At 49.3% G+C, this 13393-nt stretch overlaps 1 protein-coding gene across 1 annotated transcript in view; it reads right to left on the bottom strand.

Moving 5' to 3' along the window:
- Positions 1-906: 906 nt before the first annotated feature.
- The window catches only part of FGFBP2 (fibroblast growth factor binding protein 2), a 38756-nt gene continuing 26269 nt past the window's right edge, over positions 907-13393 (bottom strand). Inside the window, exon 2 of the mRNA XM_044285753.1 lies at positions 907-1091. The gene's annotated coding sequence lies outside the window, so the exon portion shown is untranslated. The remainder of the gene's footprint in view (positions 1092-13393) is intronic.

The following is a 13393-nucleotide window of genomic DNA, read 5'->3' on the forward strand; positions in this document are numbered from 1 at the left end:
AAGATAGAACATAGTAACATAGTCTATAAGGCCGAAAAAAAGACATTTGTCCATCCAGTTCGGCCTGTCATCCTGCAAGTTGATCCAGAGGAAGGCAAAAAAAAACTGTGAGGTAGAAGCCAATTTTCCCCACTTTAGGGGAATAGAAATTCCTTCCCGACTCCAATCAGGCAATCAGAATAACTCCCTGGATCAACGACCCCTCTCTAGTAGCTATAGCCTATAATATTATTACATGTCCTATCTTTTTGCGGAACGGGTGGATCGCGGCCCCATTAAAGTGAATGGGTCCGAGATCCGCTGCGGCTGCCCCACGGTCGGGGCTCGTGCATTGCGGGCCGCAATTTACGGGCCGCAGCATGGCCACGGGGCGCACACGTTCGTGTTCAGGAGGCCTTAGGGCTGTTTCACACGAGCGGATGCCGTGCGTGGCATCCGCTCCGTGAAAGAGTGCCAAGACCCGATGCAGACTGCAGAGGCACGGAGCATTAACATGACTGATAATGCTCCGTGCCTCTCTGTGATCTCTTTACTACGAAATCACAGTGAGATAAAGTTGTCACTGTGATTTCGTAGTAAAGAGATCACAGAGAGGCACGGAGCATTATCAGTCATGTTAATGCTCCGTGCCTCTGCAGTCTGCATCGGGTCTTGGCTGTCATTCACGGAGCGGATGTCACGCACGGCATCTGCTCGTGTGAAACAGCCCTTAGAGTGATGGACTTAGTGATAGAACCTTCTGGGACAATATCTATGAATTTTATAATTTCTTTCTTTGGTTATAAGAAACACAGAGAAGTCATAGTTATTTTATTAATTAATATGATGTATCATGAAAATAACGCAAATGCAATCAAATTGCTATAACAAAAAATGTCAAACATTATGTACAAAGCTTTCTGTTTCTTGGTATTCTTGAGACTCCAGAAGACGTTTGGTAAATACAGTCCACGTTTCTTGTATTCTGTAGACTTGGATTTTTAGAAGCCATTTAAGAAAATGATGTGATGGGTATATAATATTTATTTACAAGGACCATCCCATTTCAAAATGACACCCTGCTGCTTGAAATGCTTCCATCGTTTGCACATCTGAAAGACAAAATGGTTTCATATAACTTAAAGGGATTCTGTCACCAGATTTAACCCTATTAAGCTAGCTGACATTAGCGATGTGCTAATGTCAGCTAAACCTAACTAGCCTATTCCTACTTTTATCTATGCCCCCGTTACGCCAGAAATCTAATGTTTATTATATGCTAATTAGCCTCTAGAAGCGGGGGGGGGGGGGGCTACATTCTCCCACCTTTGTCGCCTCCCTTCAAGTTCTGATTGACAGGGCCAGGCAGCGCTCGCATCTGTCTGCCAGCCCTGTGCTCTGGTGAAATCTCGCGCCGTTCAGCATTTGCCGCAGGCGCGGTGAGGAAGCTGGCAGCCTGCGAGCGTCTTTCCCTCACCGCCTGGCCCTGTCAATCAGAACTTGGAGGGAGGCAACAAAGGTGGGAAAACGGAGCCTTTATGAGCAGGAACAACCCCCCCCCCCCCCCCGCTCCTAGAGGCTAATTAGCATATTGCTGGCGTAACGGGGGCATAGATAAAAGTAGGAATAGACTAGTTAGGTTTAGCTGACATTAGCACATCGCTAATGTCAGCTAGCTTCATAGGGTTAAATCTGGTGAGAGAAACCCTTTAAGTCAAATTTCCATGGACCTGCACAGCTAGCTTCTCATGAGATATAAAATATCATTGATGCAAGAGAAGTCACAATAAAGTAGACTGGTTGTTCACTTATACTCCTTCCTACATCTCCAAAGGGGAGATCTATGATAGGTTGCCAATGGCCATTACCCCCCCCCCCCCCACCCGCTTCTTTGTTAGTGCTCTCAAACAGAAACAAAATAAGAGTATTGCAGATTTGATACCTGTTAATGGCTAACAAAAATAGAAGTAATGATGCTACAAAGCAAGCTTTCGGGACATCACCAGTACCCTTCATCAGGCGTACTACAAGAATATATGAAGAAACAGCAATATATATACAATAGGAACAGAGACCTGGGGGAATGAATGGACATTTGAAAAACAACAGAACAACAGAATATCAAAGATATTGAGAATGAGTCCTTAAAGTGGTTGTCTCATCATAGACAATAGGGGCATATCGCTAGTATATGCCCCCATTGTCTTATAGGTGCGGGTCCCACCGCTCCTATATCGAGAACGGGGCCCCGTTTCCGTTGGCCCCATAGAAATGAATAGGAGCGGGTGCCACACATGCGCGGTATGCTCCCATTCACTTCTATGAAGAGTCGGCTTAGTGGTTGCCGGACCGGAGTCCTCCAGCCCCCACTTTGCGGGGCTCCGTTCTCCGCACCTATAAGACAATTGGGGCATATCCTAACGATATGCCCCCATTGTCCATGATGAGACAACCCCTTTAATTATCTTACAGATAAGGGGTGTGAAAGTTTTATGGTCTCTAAATTGATCTCAGAGACCTGGTGCCCCGACTATGTCTAAAGAACACTCTTTAGATCTTGTAGATCATAAATCCCGGGGACAAATTCAGTCCAGTATTCAAAGTGTCAAGTAGTGTTAGAAATTTGTATTCCCAAATTCTTCTGGCTCTTTGAGATTTGAAATTACCTTTTAATATGAGAACTTTCATGTGTTCTTCATTGTGTCCTGGGCTACAGAAATGCTTAGCCACAGGAAAGTGTAGCTTCTTCTCTTTAATCGTGTGGCGGTGGGACCTCATCCTTGCATTGAGTTTCTGTCCTGTTTCTCCAACGTAAAGGCCCCCAACAGGGCATTTAGTGCAGAGAATCAGATAAACAACATTAGGCCTCATGCACACGACCGATGTTGTGGTCCGCATCCGAGCCGCATTTTTTGCGGCTTGGGTGTGGACCCATTCACTTCAATGGGGCCGCAAAATATGCGGACAGCACTCAGTTCCGTGGCCCCGCAAAAAAAATATAGCATGTCCTATTCTTGTCCGTTTTGCGGACAAGAATAGGCATTTCTACAATGGGCCGCCTATTCCGTTCCGCAAATTGCGGAAGGCACATGGGCGGCTTCCGTTTTGCGGACCGCAAAAACGGAACGGTCGTGTGCATGAGGCCTTAGATGTAGAACATATGAATGTCCCAGGGACATCCACTACCATAGCGGCAGACTAGGCGACTGCTATGGGGTCCAGGGCAAGAGGGGGCCCAGTCTTAGTTGGGATTATCTCCTCTTCTACTGGGGGGGACTTGGTCAGGACTTCACCCTCTGAAGGAACAACTTTTAGCAAATGTGGCAGTGGAAAAAATGGCCCAAGGGTCACTGAAAGGGGTTTAGGCGGAAACCCTTCTGTCCTGTGTGGGGGCCTGGTTTGATCCTTGCTATGGGGCCCTTACTTCTCTATGTACGCCACTGCCTAAGGATCTTATAGTCCTGCTATGTGTTGGGGATCTGGATCTCATCTGTTGGCATTATATGGGAACAGGTTTTGCATCTTCTTATTAGAGATGAGCGAATAGAAGTTGACGAAGTGGAATCCGATCCGAATTTCAGGAAAAATTTGATTCGTCCCGAAGTCGAATTTCCTTGTGGTTCATGGTAACGAATCACATTTTTTCTAATCAATCAGCAGCCAGCCAGCCCCTGTGATGTCACAGCCCTATAAAAAGTCTCCTCATGCTCGGTTTCTGCCATTTTACAGTGAACTTAGGACAGGGAGAGACGTTACAGGCACCAAGGACAGTGCTAGGAAAGACTTTATTCAAAAAAATAATAACTACTGAGCAGTTCAGGGAAAGATTATTCATAGTGTAGGTAAACAGAAACAAGAATATATGAAGAAACAGCAATATATATACAATAAGAACAGAGACATGGGGGAATGAATGGACATTTGAAAAACAACAGAACAACAGAATATCAAAGATCTTGAGAATGAGTCCTTAAAGGGGTTGTCTCATCATGGACAAAGGGGGCATATCGCTAGTATATGCCCCCATTGTCTTATAGGTGCGCGTCCCACCGCTGGGACCCGCTCCTATATCGAGAACGGGGCCCCGTTTCCGTTGGCCCCATAGAAATGAATAGGAGCGGGTGCCGCACATGCGCGGTATGCTCCCATTCACTTCTATGTGCAGCCTGGGTAATAGGGTGTCTTACTTTTAAATATATAAAAGTACTTCCATTTATCCTTGCTTCTGGGGTTAATTTGAAGTCTGATACAACCAGTTTTAGGGTGTGTTTATTTTATAAAAGTGCCCAGGGGGGAGGTCCACTCCGGGTGCCGGCTCTCACGGGGGTGCCACTGCCAGGCCCAGAAGCAATGAGCGCCTCCATCAAAATACAGATGGAAGCGCTCATTGCTGAAGAGCTGACACCCACATACTGCGGAGGGGCACGGGAGCGGAGCGCATAGTTCCCTGCCCCGCCGCCAATCACCACCATAGGCCTGAGGCCTATGTGGTAGTGAAATCCCGGCGCAGGCTCGCACAATGACTTCATCGTGCGCGCCTGTGCCGGGACTCTGCGAGCAAGTATTTAGCTTTTATTTATTTTTTGTTTTCTTTTATGTGCCAACTTTGGGGGACATGAGGGGGGTGCACACAGGAGGACATGTGGGGGGGAAATATGGTGCTATACTGTGTGGGGGCAAATTATTATGGGAGGGATTACTATGTGGGGGCAATAATTATCTAGAATCTAACGTGTCTGTATTACAAACTCTGTAGAGACGAGATGTGGCTGAAAGAATTTGTCATGGTGGTCTAACGGAGGAGAAGAGGAAAGGGAAGGTCTACATGACAGGAGATGTCCCTGGATGTACGAGGTATGTGGTCAAGTATTGAGGGGTGTGCCAGAGAAAGGACTCACCCCGGGTGCCAGACACCCTGGGCACCACATTGTCTGTACATGAGACGACAATAAGCCATACGCTCCATAGAGTTGGGCTTTATGGCAGAGTGGCCAGAAGAAAGCCATTACTTTCAGCTAAAAACAAAAAGGCACGTTGTGAGTTTCCGAAAAGGCATGTGGGAAATTCCCCAAATGTATGGAGTAAGGTGCTCTGGTCTGATGAGACTAAAATTGAACTTTTCAGCCATCAAAGAAAACGCTATGTCTGGAGCAAACCCAACACACCACATCATCCAAAGAACACCATCCCCACAGTGAAACATGGTGGTGACATGGGTCTGGGAAACTGGTCAGAGTTGAGGGAAAGATGGATGGTGCTAAATGCAGGGATATTCTTGAGCAAAACCTGTACCACTCTGTGCGTGATCTGAGCCTAGGACGGAGGTTCACCTTCCAGCAGGACAATGACCCCAAACACACTGCTAAAGCAACACTTGAGTGGTTTAAGGGGATGTAAATGTGCTGGAATGGCCTCGTCACAGCCCAGATCTCAATCCAATAGAAAATCTGTGGTCAGACTTAAAGATTGCTGTTCACAAGCACAAACCATCCAACTTGAAGGAGCTGGAGCAGTTTTGCAAGGAGGAATGGACAAAAATCCCAGTGGTAAGATGTGGCAAGCTCATAGAGACGTATCCAAAGTGACTTGGAGCTGTGATTGCTGCAAAAGGTGGCTCTACAAAGTATTGACTTTAGGGGGGTGAACAGTTATGTACATTGACTTTTTCTGTTATTTTGTCCCATTTGTTGTTTGCTTCACAATAAAAAAAATATAACAAAAAAAAAAAAACATCTTCAAAGTTGTGGGCATGTTCTGTAAATTAAATGATGCAAATCCTCAAACAATCAATGTTAATTCCAGGTTGTGAGGCACCAAATACAAAAAAAGTCAAAGGGGGTGAACACTTTTGCAAGGCACTGTATATCAGAGGAGATGACACTGGATGCATGCAGGAGATATGTGGTGCTGTATTCTCCTGTATTTTTGGTAGCACAGAATGTAATAAAAAAATCATAGCCATCCATCATGATTCCTATCATCCTATCTGGCATTTTGACAGGAAGATGGGTGCTGCACAGTGTGCTTTTCTTTATGTCAAATCTGAAGGAACTACTGATGGCGAACAGAACCTATGACAGAGGCATGAGAATAGCCTAAGGCTACTTTCACACTAGCGTTCGATCGGATCCGTTCTGAACGGATCCGATCATAATAATGCAGACGGAGGCTCCGTTCAGAACGGATCCGTCTGCATTATATTGGCATATAAAAGCTAAGTGTGAAAATAGCCTCGGACGGATCCGTCCAGACTTTCAATGTAAAGTCAATGGGGGACGGATCCGCCTGAAGATTGAGCCATATTGTGGCATCTTCAAACGGATCCGTCCCCATTGACTTACATTGTAAGTCTGGACGGATCCGCACGCCTCCGCACGGCCAGGCGGACACCCGAACGCTGCAAGCAGCATTCAGCTGTCCGCCTGTCCGTGCGGAGGCGAGCGGAGCGGAGGCTGAACGCCGCCAGACTGATGCATTCTGAGCGGATCCGCTCCATTCAGACTGCATCAGGGCTGGACGGAAGCGTTCGGGTCCGCTCGTGAGCCCCTTCAAACGGAGCTCACGAGCGGACAGCCGAACGCTAGTGTGAAAGTAGCCTTATTTTGTTAACATTTATCATTGAATGCTTACTTGGTTCAAACGTCTCATCACTAGGGGGTACTTGACATTAAAAAGTTGAGAACCATTGCCCTAGAGAATCATTGCATCTGGGCAGCATATGACTGTTTAGACAATCTGCTGCCATAAACAAATATTTGGTAAAACAAATATTTTGGTGACTGCAGCAACTGTAATGAGTATTTGATTGGTAATTGGGTGATTGGCCACATCTTTACATAGGGAAATTATTGGGAATGAGTGTTCCTAGAAACGCTCCTTCCCAATAATTGCTTAGATCATTGACCCATGTAAAGGGTCCCATACAAGATAGACCAGTTTCTAACTTGACAGTGATATCATGTCACCAAAAGCCATTGAAAAAAGTCAAGTAAAAGTTAATTGCAACTATTTATATAACGAGTTAGCTATCAAGATAAAACTACTACAAAAATGCTGTGAAGATACGAGATGTGCAGCACCTGAAACTACGGATACTGGAAGCCTGTGCTAGCATTTCTCCTGCGGTGTTGCTATCAGTGTGTGAAGAGTGGGAGAAGAGGGTTGCATTGACAATCCAACACACTGGGCAGCACATTGAACACATTTTATGTGGTCAGAAACTTGTAAATAACTCATGAAAGAATAAAGTTACATTAAAACCAAGCACACCATTGTTTTTCTTGTGAAATTCCGAATAAGTTTGATGTGTCACATGACCCTCTTCCTATTGAAAAAACAAAAGTTGGATTCAAAATGGCTGACTTCAAAATGGCCGCCATGGTCACCACCCATCTTGAAAAGTTTCCCCCCTCACATATACTAATGTGCCACAAACAGGAAGTTAAGATCACCAACCATTCCCATTTTATTAAGGTGTATCCATATAAATGGCCCACCCTTGCTGATGGCACCAGTCATTTTTCTGAAGTATTCCGTATTTCTGCATGCTATATATTATATATACATTTCACTGCTGAGTTAAAGGGGTTTGTGGTTTGATTTTTCTGACATCATTTGTACATGGGGAGGTCTTTATCAGTGATTGATGGCATTCTCTGTGTAAGTGTGAATACATAGATAGCTGTCATTCACTGATAGCTGTACACAGGGAGGTGCCATCAGTGACTTATAGCATTCTCTGTGTGAGTGTGAATACAGAGATACCTGTCAGTCACTGATAACTGTGCATGGGGGGTGGTGTTATGAGTGATTGATAGTATTCTCTGTGTAAGTGTGTATACAGAGATAGCTATGCACAGTGGAGTTGTTATCAGTGATGGCATTCTCTGTGTAAGTGTGTATATAAGGATAGCTGTCAGTCACTGATAGATGTACATGGAGGAGTTGTCATCAGTGATTGATAGCATTCTCTATGTAAGGCCTATTGCACACGGCCGTTTTTTTTTCCCGTTTACTGGCCGTTTTTTGCGTTCCGTATACGGTCCGTATACGGAATCATTCATTTCAATGGTTCCGCAAAAAAAACGGAATGTACTCCGTATGCATTCCGTTTCCGTATTTCCGTTTTTCCGTTCCGTTTTAACATAGAACATGTCTTATTATTGCCCGCAAATCACAGTCCGTGGCTCCATTCAAGTCAATGGATCCGCAAAAAAAACGGAACACATACGGAAATGCATCCGTATGTCTTCCGTTTCCGTTCCGTTTTTTCCTGAACCATCTATTGAAAATGTTATGCCCAGCCCAATTTTATCTATGTAATTACTGTATACTGTATATGCCATACGGAAAAAGGGAACGGAAAAACGGAACAGAAACGGAAACACAACGGAAACAAAAAACGGAACAACGGATCCATGAAAAACGGACCGCAAAACACTGAAAAAGCCATACGGTCGTGTGCAATAGGCCTAAGTGTGTATACAAGGATAGCTGTCAGTGATTGATAGCATTCCATGGCCAGATTGGTCATAGACCATAAAGGGAAATTTCCCAGTGGGCCGATGTCCAGGGGGGCCACCCAAACCCTTCTTTCTGCTGCTGGCCGAGTACATAATGGTCTCTCAGGGGTAAATAAAGCTGTGAGAATCAGGTATACTCATGTACCTGGTCAATGATTGCACATGCCCTCCTGAATTCAACTGCTGTGACCTGCATCTCACCTACTAAGCCCCCTGCTCCATATCCTAGTCAAAGAGGAGGAGAGAAAATGGCATCTATTGATGGCTACCACAGAGCGACAGCTTTTGGGGCAATATATGGGCTACACTGTGGTATATGGTTCTGGAGGGATGGTGTTTTGCGCTATGGTATTGCTGATCCCGCCTGCTTGTGTTGCACAGCCTTTTGTCAATTTGGATTCACCTACAACATGGGGCCACTTTTAGCTTTTTTTTTCCTGGGCCACTTTAAGTTCCCAGTCCGCCCCTGTAGCATTCTCTGTGTAAGTGTGTATACAGGGATAGCTGTCAGTCACTGATAGCTTTACATGGGGGGGGGGGGTGTTATCAGTGATTGATAGCATTCTCTGTGTAAGTGTGTATACAGAGATAGCTGTCAGTCACTGATAGCTGTACATGGGGAGGTGTTATCAGTGATTGATATAATTCTCTGTGTAAGTGTGTGTACAGAGATAGCTGTCAGTCTGCTGACAAGTCCTCTTTAAGTGGTTGTGAGGTGAGATGACTATGCAGAAACCTGGCTCTGTCAATCAAAAAAGGAGAGGAAGAGTCTGGAGCAAGGGTGCAAACTTAACTGCTCAATACATTTTCTCCAGAATAAAGCAACAAATCGATAACGTTCAGCTGAACTACTCCTATAAGGCATTGTGCCTGGTGTAGCAGTACATTTTCTGGTGAAAGGCTCCCTTTAATGAGCATCTGTTAGCATGATCAACCTTATTAAACCAGAGCAGGAGGAGCTGAGCAGATTGTTATATAGTTTTATGTGAAATGATTCAGGAAAATCTTTAATTTATACATTTATGGTCAGGGCTAGGACAACGTCGGCGCACGCAGAGACACCTGCCCTGAACATAGTGGCTGAATTGTGCCGGGAGCCACGGCGCGGGTACACCAGTGAAAAAAAGGGGGCATACCTGAAGGGAGTTTAGAGAAAAAGGGCGGGAGGGAGGGGCGTGAGGCTCGGGCGCCTGGCTGAGCGGCAGGTAGGGGGATAAATAGCCAGACGCCCCTCCCACAAATGCAGGCTGTTAACAGCCTTATTATTTATGGTCAGGGCTAGGACAACGTCGGCGCACGCAGAGACACCTGCCCTGAACATAGTGGCTGAATTGTGCCGGGAGCCACGGCGCGGGTACACCAGTGAAAAAAAGGGGGCAAAAAACATCAGTTAGGTACAACACTTTTTGCAAGCTACAAAGCCAGTGATCGAAAGGCGCGAGATATCTCTACTCGAGGATTGGGTATATACTTAGTGAAGCAGGAGGGCCGCCACCGCCCCATGGACCGGATGACATGAGCTGGCACCTGATGCCGAGTAACAGCGGAGTCTGCCCCTAGCGACATGAGTGGCCCGAATTTACCCTGGGGTCATAGCCTAGACCCTGGGCGAGGGCACGGATGAAAGATATAAATGAGGGTGCTGAGAAGCTTGCCTGCGTGTGGCAGGAGCGGGCTATCTGGTGATGAACCTTGGATGAGGCCTAGCAGTTGATGCAGCACCTGAACCGGGCACCAATCGTTCAACGTGGGATAGAATTTACCTCGGAAGGGGGTCCCGTCTGAATGGTTTTGGTGGAAGGTAGCAGGGGAGTGTAATGGCCCTGGCCCCGTAACAGATGCTGCTTCAGAGGATGGTTATGGCGATTTGAACCCGCCAGAACCTCACCGGGCCGGAGGAATCCATAAAAGGTGAGATACATGGCCGCTTTCAAAATCAGGTTAGTGAAGGGCCCAAAAAGGATCACCATCCAATGACGAAAAAGATCCCTGAACAATTTACCGGACACAGGTTGCCTATGGCTCACGGACCCCTTCCCCTCCTTTGAATACCCCGAAGGGTGGCTTTTAGAAAACGAAGACAGAACCTGGGTGATCCAGGAATGCTGACCACCTGGGCGATCCGGGAACGCTGACAACCTGAGCGATCCGGGAACGCTGACAACCTGAGCGATCCGGGAACGCTGACAACCTGAGCGATCCGGGAACGCTGACAACCCGAGCGATCCGGGAACGCTGACAACCTGAGCGATCCGGGAACGCTAACAACCTGAGCGATCCGGGAACGCTGACAACCTGAGCGATCCGGGAACGCTGACAACCTGGGCGAAGCGGGAACGCTGACCACCTGGGTGATCCAGGGACGCCGACCACCTGGGCGATCCAGGGACGCTGACAACCGGGGCGATCCAGGGACGCTGACATTTAAACGAAGACAGAACCTGGGCGATCCAGGGACGCTGACCACCTGGGCGATCCAGGGACGCTGACCACCTGGGCGATCCAGGGACGCTGACCGCCTGGGCGATCCAGGGACGCTGACCGCCTGGGCGATCCAGGGACGCTGACCGCCTGGGCGATCCAGGGACGCTGACCGCCTGGGCGATCCAGGGACGCTGACCGCCTGGGCGATCCAGGGACGCTGACCGCCTGGGCGATCCAGGGACGCTGACCGCCTGGGCGATCCAGGGACGCTGACCGCCTGGGCGATCCAGGGACGCTGACCGCCTGGGCGATCCAGGGACGCTGACCGCCTGGGCGATCCAGGGACGCTGACCGCCTGGGCGATCCAGGGACGCTGACCTCCTGGGCGATCCAGGGACGCTAACAACCTGGGCGATCCAGGGACGCTGACAACCTGGGCGATCCAGGGACGCTGACAACCTGGGCGATCCAGGGACACTGACAACCTGGGCGATCCAGGGACACTGACAACCTGGGCGATCCAGGGACACTGACAACCTGGGCGATCCAGGGACACTGACAACCTGGGCGATCCAGAGACACTGACATTTAAACGAAGACAGAACCTGGGCGATCCAGGAACGCTGACAACCTGGGCGATCCAGGGACGCTGACAACCTGGGCGATCCAGGGACACTGACAACCTGGGCGATCCAGGGACACTGACAACCTGGGCGATCCAGGGACACTGACAACCTGGGCGATCCAGGGACACTGACAACCTGGGCGATCCAGGGACACTGACAACCTGGGCGATCCAGGGACACTGACAACCTGGGCGATCCAGGGACACTGACAACCTGGGCGATCCAGGGACACTGACAACCTGGGCGATCCAGGGACACTGACAACCTGGGCGATCCAGGGACACTGACAACCTGGGCGATCCAGGGACACTGACAACCTGGGCGATCCAGAGACACTGACATTTAAACGAAGACAGAACCTGGGCGATCCAGGAACGCTGACCACCTGGGCGATCCAGGGACGCTGACAACCTGGGCGATCCAGGGACGCTGACAACCTGGGCGATCCAGGGACGCTGACAACCTGGGCGATCCAGGGACGCTGACAACCTGGGCGATCCAGGGACACTGACAACCTGGGCGATCCAGGGACACTGACAACCTGGGCGATCCAGGGACACTGACAACCTGGGCGATCCAGGGACACTGACAACCTGGGCGATCCAGGGACACTGACAACCTGGGCGATCCAGGGACACTGACAACCTGGGCGATCCAGGGACACTGACAACCTGGGCGATCCAGGGACACTGACAACCTGGGCGATCCAGGGACACTGACAACCTGGGCGATCCAGGGACACTGACAACCTGGGCGATCCAGGGACACTGACAACCTGGGCGATCCAGGGACACTGACAACCTGGGCGATCCAGGGACACTGACAACCTGGGCGATCCAGGGACACTGACAACCTGGGCGATCCAGGGACACTGACAACCTGGGCGATCCAGGGACACTGACAACCTGGGCGGTCCAGGGACCCTGACAACCTGGGCGATCCAGGGACCCTGACAACCTGGGCGATCCAGGGACACAGACATTTAAACAAAGACAGAACCTGAGCGATCCAGGGGCGCTGAAACAACTGCCCAATCTAAAAGAAGGAACAACCGACATCAGAATAGGTGTAAAACCCTAGAAAAAAGGGGACAACACCTGGGCGGTCCATGAACACTGACAACCTGGGCGATCCAGGGACACTGACAACCTGAGCGATCCAGGGACGCTGACAACCTGGGCGATCCAGGGACGCTGACAACCTGGGCGATCCAGGGACGCTGACAACCTGGGCGATCCAGGGACGCTGACAACCTGGGCGATCCAGGGACGCTGACAACCTGGGCGATCCAGGGACACTGACAACCTGGGCGATCCAGGGACACTGACAACCTGGGCGATCCAGGGACACTGACATTTAAACGAAGACAGAACCTGGGCGATCCAGAGACACTGACATTTAAACGAAGACAGAACCTGGGCGATCCAGGAACGCTGACAACCTGGGTGATCCAGGGACGCTGACAACCTGGGCGATCCAGGGACACTGACAACCTGGGCGATCCAGGGACACTGACAACCTGGGCGATCCAGGGACACTGACAACCTGGGCGATCCAGGGACACTGACAACCTGGGCGATCCAGGGATGCTGACAACCTGGGCGATCCAGGGATGCTGACCACCTGGGCGATCCAGGGATGCTGACAACCTGGGCGATCCAGGGACACTGACAACCTGGGCGATCCAGGGACCCTGACAACCTGGGCGATCCAGGGACCCTGACAACCTGGGCGATCCAGGGACACAGACATTTAAACAAAGACAGAACCTGAGCGATCCAGGGGCGCTGAAACAACTGCCCAATCTAAAAGAAGGAACAACCGACATCAGAATAGGTGTAA

Source organism: Bufo gargarizans, chromosome 1 (assembly GCF_014858855.1).
Source record: "Bufo gargarizans isolate SCDJY-AF-19 chromosome 1, ASM1485885v1, whole genome shotgun sequence".
NCBI lineage: Eukaryota > Metazoa > Chordata > Amphibia > Anura > Bufonidae > Bufo > Bufo gargarizans.